This window comes from Acinonyx jubatus, chromosome D1 (assembly GCF_027475565.1).
Source record: "Acinonyx jubatus isolate Ajub_Pintada_27869175 chromosome D1, VMU_Ajub_asm_v1.0, whole genome shotgun sequence".
Lineage (NCBI taxonomy): Eukaryota > Metazoa > Chordata > Mammalia > Carnivora > Felidae > Acinonyx > Acinonyx jubatus.
Genome location: NC_069390.1, coordinates 40,057,232 through 40,064,401, shown reverse-complemented (window position 1 = coordinate 40,064,401; position 7,170 = coordinate 40,057,232). Strand labels below are relative to the sequence as shown.

General features: G+C 44.7%; 1 long non-coding RNA gene across 1 annotated transcript; it reads left to right on the top strand.

Moving 5' to 3' along the window:
* The first annotated feature begins 202 nt into the window (after positions 1–202).
* On the top strand, positions 203–2,885 carry LOC128311675 (uncharacterized). Its single transcript, XR_008290182.1, has 2 exons — positions 203–365; positions 2,563–2,885. It is a non-coding gene; the product is annotated as an uncharacterized LOC128311675 (long non-coding RNA).
* The last annotated feature ends 4,285 nt before the right edge of the window (positions 2,886–7,170 follow it).

Below are 7,170 nucleotides of genomic sequence, written 5' to 3'. Positions count from 1 at the left end.
ATAACAGTGAGTGCACTTTTTTCTTTAATTATAAAGCCTCTTGGTGTGGGCTCATGTTACCTAGCAGTGGTACCCGAACTCGCTCTGGGCTGTGAAGGATGCTGGATGGGTGGGGATGGGCAGGGTTGAAGTTGATTAACATCTTGTTAGGTTTTGTGTGTCCAACGAATCTGGGCCTCCAGCGGCTAGTGGGCCTCTGGGAAGGAAGTCACAGGAGCTGTCTGGCATCTTGATAAGCCTTCCTCAGGCACCAGTTTCCACTGGAGCTCCTACAGTCCACCCCCTGAGAAGGCAAATAGCTAAGAGGAAAACTTCCCTTTCTGCGTGGTCCACCCATCCTCGCCAGTGAAAAGAATGGAGGAAAGGTAAGGATTTCCTGAATGATTATCTTACTTTCAAAGCCAGTGATAGTTTTTCCAATTAGTTCACATCTTCATGACTCCATCCCCGGGTAGACACCCCGGGTAGGTGTCTGTTGGGGCTCCCCCAGGAAGAGGCAGGAGGGCAGGAAATGTTTCCCTGACAGCTTTGGGTGCAGATAACCTCGGCTGTGGGAGATCCGATTAGGGTAACCAGAACTTTTCTCTTTTCGGGCTCACCTTTCTGTATTGCTTTGATTCCTCGAAACATTCAAATCTGCAAAATGGGAAAATAGTGGACGATAGTTCATATAGCAGAAGACCAGCTGTCATTTGCGCTCACAGGGACATCAGAATATGTCTGAGCATGTGCACAACCCTCTCAGATGGGATGACTAAATTCACACCGTGGAATGTGAGCGAGCAGGCTAATCCTCTAAGGAATGACTCTATCTCACGGAGAGATCTCACCTCAGTGTTTCTGCCAACTTTTGCCTCTCAGACTCTGTGATGTTCTTTCCACAGCAGGCCTCCTTCCTATGACTCAGTCCCTTGCCGGTTGCCTCACAGGCTGCTCTCCTGAGGGAGAAGAGTCCAGAACGCTGTTTCCTTTTCACAACGGCTTTCACCCACCTGTTTCTAGCTCCGGACTGTATTGACCGTTCTCTCATGATGTTTCTGAAATTTACCTTCCTCTGGTAGATTCAACATCCTCCCTCCCCCACATACTCACATACGCTCACACCCAGTCACACAAACACTGACTCACGTTGAGTGCATACACACTCAAGGTAACTTTGGGTTGTCTATTTTGTTTCACTGTGCACTAGAAATTATAGTTTTGGTGTTTTTTTTTTCTTTATGTGTAGCTCAGCGGAAGAACCGCTGGGGAAGGGGAGAGCATTGCACTTATGGTTAGAGATTCTGCAGATGGGTGGTCTGGGAATAGATCTGGGCTCTGAACCTAAAGCTTAGTGACCTAGTGCCTCAGTTAATGCTGCGTGCCTCCGCTCCTTGTCTGCAAAGAGACAATAATGTTAGCACTCACCCTTTAGGGTTATTGTGCACATTGAGTGAGGAAAATGCACCTAGTACCTGGCAAGCAAGTCGGTATCCCATCATCTCTAGCTGGGACTATTAGTCCAAATGCCAGCTGTGCCCTTGCCCTCTGGCTCCTGAATCTACCTCGATTCGCAATTTTCACTCATACCAACCTGAATGCCTTTTCTGGTTGCCCTCACTCACTCCTCAGAGCGGCTGCAAGGATTAAATGAGGCAATGCATCTCATGGGTCATCTGAGGAAGTGGCAACTGTAATTGTTATTTCCCCCTCAACACGTGTGTATTCCAACCCCCCCTCCCCCTCCGGACCTGCTTCATTAGACTAAGGTTCAGCCTGGGGCTGAAACCGGCCTACAGACAGTTTTAGTAAATGAAGTCTTCCTGGAATACAGGCGCACCCATTTGTTTAGGTATTGTCAATGGCTGCTTTCACACTATGATGGCAGAGTTGAGTCATTTCAGTAGAGACCCTCTGGCCCACAAAGCCTAAAATATTTTTAATCTGGCCATATGCAGAAAATGTTTGTTGCCTCCTATGCTAGAGTAAAAGATGAAGGCAGACTAAATTTCGTTTGAGGTAGAGATGAGAAAGGAGAATTAGGTATTCAGGGCACAGCTGAGTGGGCTGAGGTATGACTAGGTGACTGGAAGTTGGGGAGACCCAACCACGGAGGCTTCCAGTGGCATTCTAAGTGTGAAGCTTACTTGTGATCCAGCTTGACCTGGTGGGTAAAGTCTAGAACCAGGAGGAACCACCCGGAGAGAAAATTACTTTTGGCAACCAGAAGAGTGAGTGTGTGTATGAGGAGGGCACTGCCTAGAATTGAGTGGGGAACAAACGGTAAGATATCTGATTCTTTGAGACCAGGCAAAGGCACAGAAGGTCGAAGCTGCCCAGATATTCTAAGATCCTGCTGTCTACTAGCACTGAAAGTCAAAAACCATCAAATCCCTGAGCGGGAGTTGTGTGGCGGCCATGTTACCCTAACCCCTCCTTCTATGGATGGGGATGCTGACGCCAGAAAGGGGAAAGGCGAACCCAAGTTTACACAAAGAGTTGGTGGATGAGGGGCCAAAAGTTGATCTTAGTGCACTTTGCACCGAGCTAGATTCTGAATCCTGTTTCCTCTTCTGTTTCCAGATGTTGTCCTGGGAGCTGAGAGAAGAACCCTCCCCAGAACTTTGAGAGAGAAAGATTCCTTTGTTCCACCATAAACAGCCAGCTACAGTTCTCAATTAAGAATGATTTTTTTCCCGGGGGCCCCTGGATGGCTCAGGTGGTTAAGCGTGCAACTTTGGCTCAGGTCACGGTCTCACTATTTGTGAATTCAAACCCCACATCGGGCTCACTGCTGTCGAAGTAGAGCCAGCCTCACTTTGGATTCCCTGTTCCCACACCTCCCCCCCACCCCCACCCCTGCCTCTCTCCTGTGTGTATGTGCTTTCTCTCTCTCTCTCTCTCTCTCTCTCTCTCAAAAATAAATAAAATAAATATTTGAAAAAAATGACTTTTTTTCTGATTTGTGCTTTGGTCTGATGCTACCATTTCTTGTTTGAGGGCTGTTGTTAGAAACAACCAATGAGAGGTCGTGTAATAAAGAATCTGGCTGCCCTTTGTCCCTGGTTCTTGGGAAGTAGCATCTAAACCCTTGGAATCTCCTGAGTGATTAGGAGTGTATTTGTTACTCATGGTGGGCTTTTCAGACCATACCCGATAGTTTATGGTAATGCAGTGACTTGTGGTGGGCCTTAGACAATTTATGCTAACCAGATGGGGGTTACTCATGCTAGAAAGACCAACCATGAGATTAGAGGGTTGGGGCTTTGAGTCCTGGGGAGGGGAATGTCCACCAAGACCACATGGCCAGTGAGTCCATTAATCATGCCTACGTAACCTAACTCCGATAAAAATTCTGGATACTGAAGTTCGAGTAAGCTTCCCAAGTTGGCAATGCTCTGAGTATTGCCAAATACTGGTGTGCCAGCAGGGTGACACATTTCTGAGGACTTCAAGTCCCAGACCTTGCCCTAAGTGCCTCTTTTTTTTTTTTTTTTTTTGGCCTAGTCCTTATTTGTATCTCTTTGCTACAATAAAACTGTAGTCATACGTACAGCGTTTTTCGGAGTTTTGTGAGTCATTCTAGAGAATTATCGAACCTAAGGGGGTAGTGAAAAACCCTGAATTCGTAGCCAACTGCTTAGAAGTAAGGTTGGCTAGAGGTCCCCCAAACTTGCGGCCGGTGTCTGAAGTGAGGCAGTCTTGTGAGGACTGTGCCCTTCCCCTGTGAAGTTTGGTCCTACTCCTGATGGACGGTGTCAGAAGCCATTGCAGAGGCTCATGTCTGTGTGTTCTGTCAGGTGTAGTTGAGAATGTTGAGTTATGAGAGCGTCCTAGGGGCAGAGTCCATTCTGATCTTGAGACAAAGTCCAAGGCGGTTCTCCTGGGAAGTTGGCCTATTGATATATATCACAAATGTGTGACTGACAAGACTTTGGTCTTCAAGCCTGCTGGAAAATTCGGGGCCCTGAGGGGTTTGCATGGTAGACATTTCAGTCTCATTCCTGACATCACTTTGTCCCCAGCCCTGAGTGTCTTTTTTTAAATGTTTTGCCCCAATGTTTAATTCATACTGTCATGGATAACCCAGATGTCCTTGGGGGCCTTGCATTCTTCTCTGTCTCCAGGATCTCTTTTATACCTGACCTCTTTTTTCTCTGTATATCTTTCCAGAAGAAAGCTCATCTAACTTGATTTACACGCACCCATACACACCACTCCCCCACCCCTCACGAACCTACCTACATTATTTGTAAGTGTGACGTAGACCTCACTGAAGATTTGAAGGTCATGGGAAGAGCTCATACGCCATGTAAACAAATAATCTATGTGTAAATATTACACAGTTCGGTTTTCCCTTACTAGAGGTTTCTCACTGGCCCTTTGTCCTACCTGGTACCCAGCCAACCACCTGCCATCTTGCTGGTCCCTCTCTTCCTCTTTCTTCTCTTATTCTTTCCTCCTTTCTCATGAGCAACAATGAATTCTTCACATTTTCTCAGTGGCCTAATGTGTAGGAATCAGTTATCTCCTTCCTGGATTTCTCTCAAAGGGAACGGATCCTCTGTGGGAGGAGGGCAAGGCAGGAGCCTCCTACCCGGCCATCTTGCTCTTGGTTGTATTTTCATAGTCCAGCAATGAGCAATCGTAAAATGGGGTAAAAAATATCATGTACAATAACATTAGAAAACATAAAATACTCATTTGACAAAAGGTGTGCAGGACTTGTGAAGTGGAAGCCACAAAAAGTTGTTGAGAAACATTAAGGAAGGCCTAAATAAACAGCAAACAATACCATGCGTAGAATTTAAAGACTCTTTATTCTAAGATGTCAACTATTTCCAAATGAATTAAGAGATTCAACACAATCATAGAATGTTAGAGACGATCAAGGGGTGCAGAGATTAGCCCCGTCCCCATAACCATTTTGTTCTCCTCAGGTAAGAATTCTGAGAGTTTCAGAACGGAGAAAGGACCCCATCTCCCAACACTGATGGCACCATGTGACTAGGCGCCGGCCAACGAGAGGTGAGCAGAAGTGACATAACTAACTCCTGGGCAAGGCTTTAATAGAAGGATCATATCTTCCCAGCCAGGAGCTGAATGGGGCTGAATGAAGATGTGACCGAGAGCCATAGAGGACCAAAAGGATGTGATTTCCTCTAGAGGAGGCAGGAGCATCAAATTGGAAGGAACGTTGGTGTCTGAAGGCCTTGGAGTATTTTAGTCCAGGTCTAATAAACTGGGTAGCAACATGTAGGCAATGTGTGCTTGCATTGTGAGGTTTTTTTTTTGTTGGTTTTTTTTTGTTTGTTTGTTTTTTGTTTTTTAATTTTTTTTAACGTTTATTTATTTTTGAGACAGACAGAGACAGAGCATGAACGGGGGAGGGGCAGAGAGAGAGGGAGACACAGAATCAGAAGCAGGCTCCAGGCTCTGAGCCATCAGCCCAGAGCCCGACGCGGGGCTCGAACTCACGGACCGTGAGATCGTGACCTGAGCTGAAGTCGGACGCTTAACCGACTGAGCCACCCAGGTGCCCCGCATTGTGAGGTTTTATAATTAAATAATAAAGTATATCATAGGGTCATTGAAAGTTCACCAGAGCCTCACCTCACTTCTCTTGTGTTTATCATAGTAATAACGCATTCATGTGTATTATTTCTTTCCAAATGATGGAGAAAAGTGTACAAAGTGACACTATCCCTGAATCTCATTCTCCAGAGGCCACCACTTATTACAATTTCCATTCTTATTTCTTTTACTATTAGTAGCTGAGGATAGCAAGTTTATATTTCCATTTTTAGTTTAGCAGCATTAACAAGTGGATCAAGAGACTTCTCATAAAATGTGAAGAGATCAGCACATACAGCATAGTCTTCTACCTCCATTTCATGACATTTATTTGCTTATTTATTTTTATTTGGTGTAGCTATTAAAACATTTAAGTCTTATCTCTTGTGCCTTCCTTTCATGCGTCTCATGCTACAGTCAAATTAAGCTACTTGTCTTTTTTTTCTTTTAATGTCATTTGAATTAGAAACTATTTCAGGGGGGCCGGGTGGCTCGGTCGGTTAAGCGTCCAACTTCACGTCAGGTCGCTGTCTCACGGTTTGTGAGTTCGAGCCCCGTGTCTAGCTCTGTGCTGACAGCTTGGAGCCTGGAGCTTGCTTCGGGTTCTCCGTCTTCCTCTCTCTCCGCCCCTCTCCTGCTCCTGCTCTGTGTCTCAAAAATAAATTTAAAAAAAAGAAACAATTTCAGATATTCAGAAAAATTCTTTAATGGATTTATTCAGCAAGTGTTTATTATTTTTTTTATTTTTAGAGAGTATGAATGGGGGAGAGCGGCAGAAGGAAAGAGAGAGAGAGAGAGAGAGAGAGAGAGAGAGAGAGAGAGAGAATTTTAAGAAGGCTCCATGCCCAGGGTGAGCCCGATGTGGGACTTGATCCCATAACCCTGGGATCACGACCTGAGCTGAAATCAAGAGGTGAACGCTCAATTGAGTGAGCCACGCAGGTACCCCATCAGCAAATATTTAATAAGGATCTTATTATGGGCCGAATTGTGTTCCCCGGTGCCTCCACCCCCCCCTCCCCCCCATTGTGTAGCAGTCTGCTTGCAGTAGGCTCCTTCCTTCCACAGACTGTGAGCTCCTTGAAGATGAGTATGTTGCCTTTGAATCTCCATTGCCTGGCACTGGGGCTGGAACATAGAAGATGTTCAATTATTATTTATAGAATCAACAGAAGAATGGCTGAGTGACTTTGCTATGAAAAGCTCACTTAACGATAAATTCAAGATTACAAGTGGTTAGGTTAATTGCAAAGTTCCGTTAAATGGCAATTATGAAAAAGGATACACTTGTATAAATATTTTATTTTTACTTAGAACTCATTCACCAAAAATGAAGGAGAAAGAAGGACTTCCCTTTGAATGTGGATTAGCAAATAGAGTTCTACTCTTTCTTGCAGAAAGCACATCCGTTAAGCATTGTTTATGATTTGCAGTTGGATTTATTAAAATGCAGAGCATAACATCATATGTACAGCATTCTGCATGAGGATATTTTTCAATATCGGTCGATTTTTTTCAATCTAGTATAGTTGTCAGGATAATTCAATAACAATAATTTTGAGACTGGCTTTTTTTGCCCTTTTAAACATTCATAATTTTCATTAAAATTATAATTCT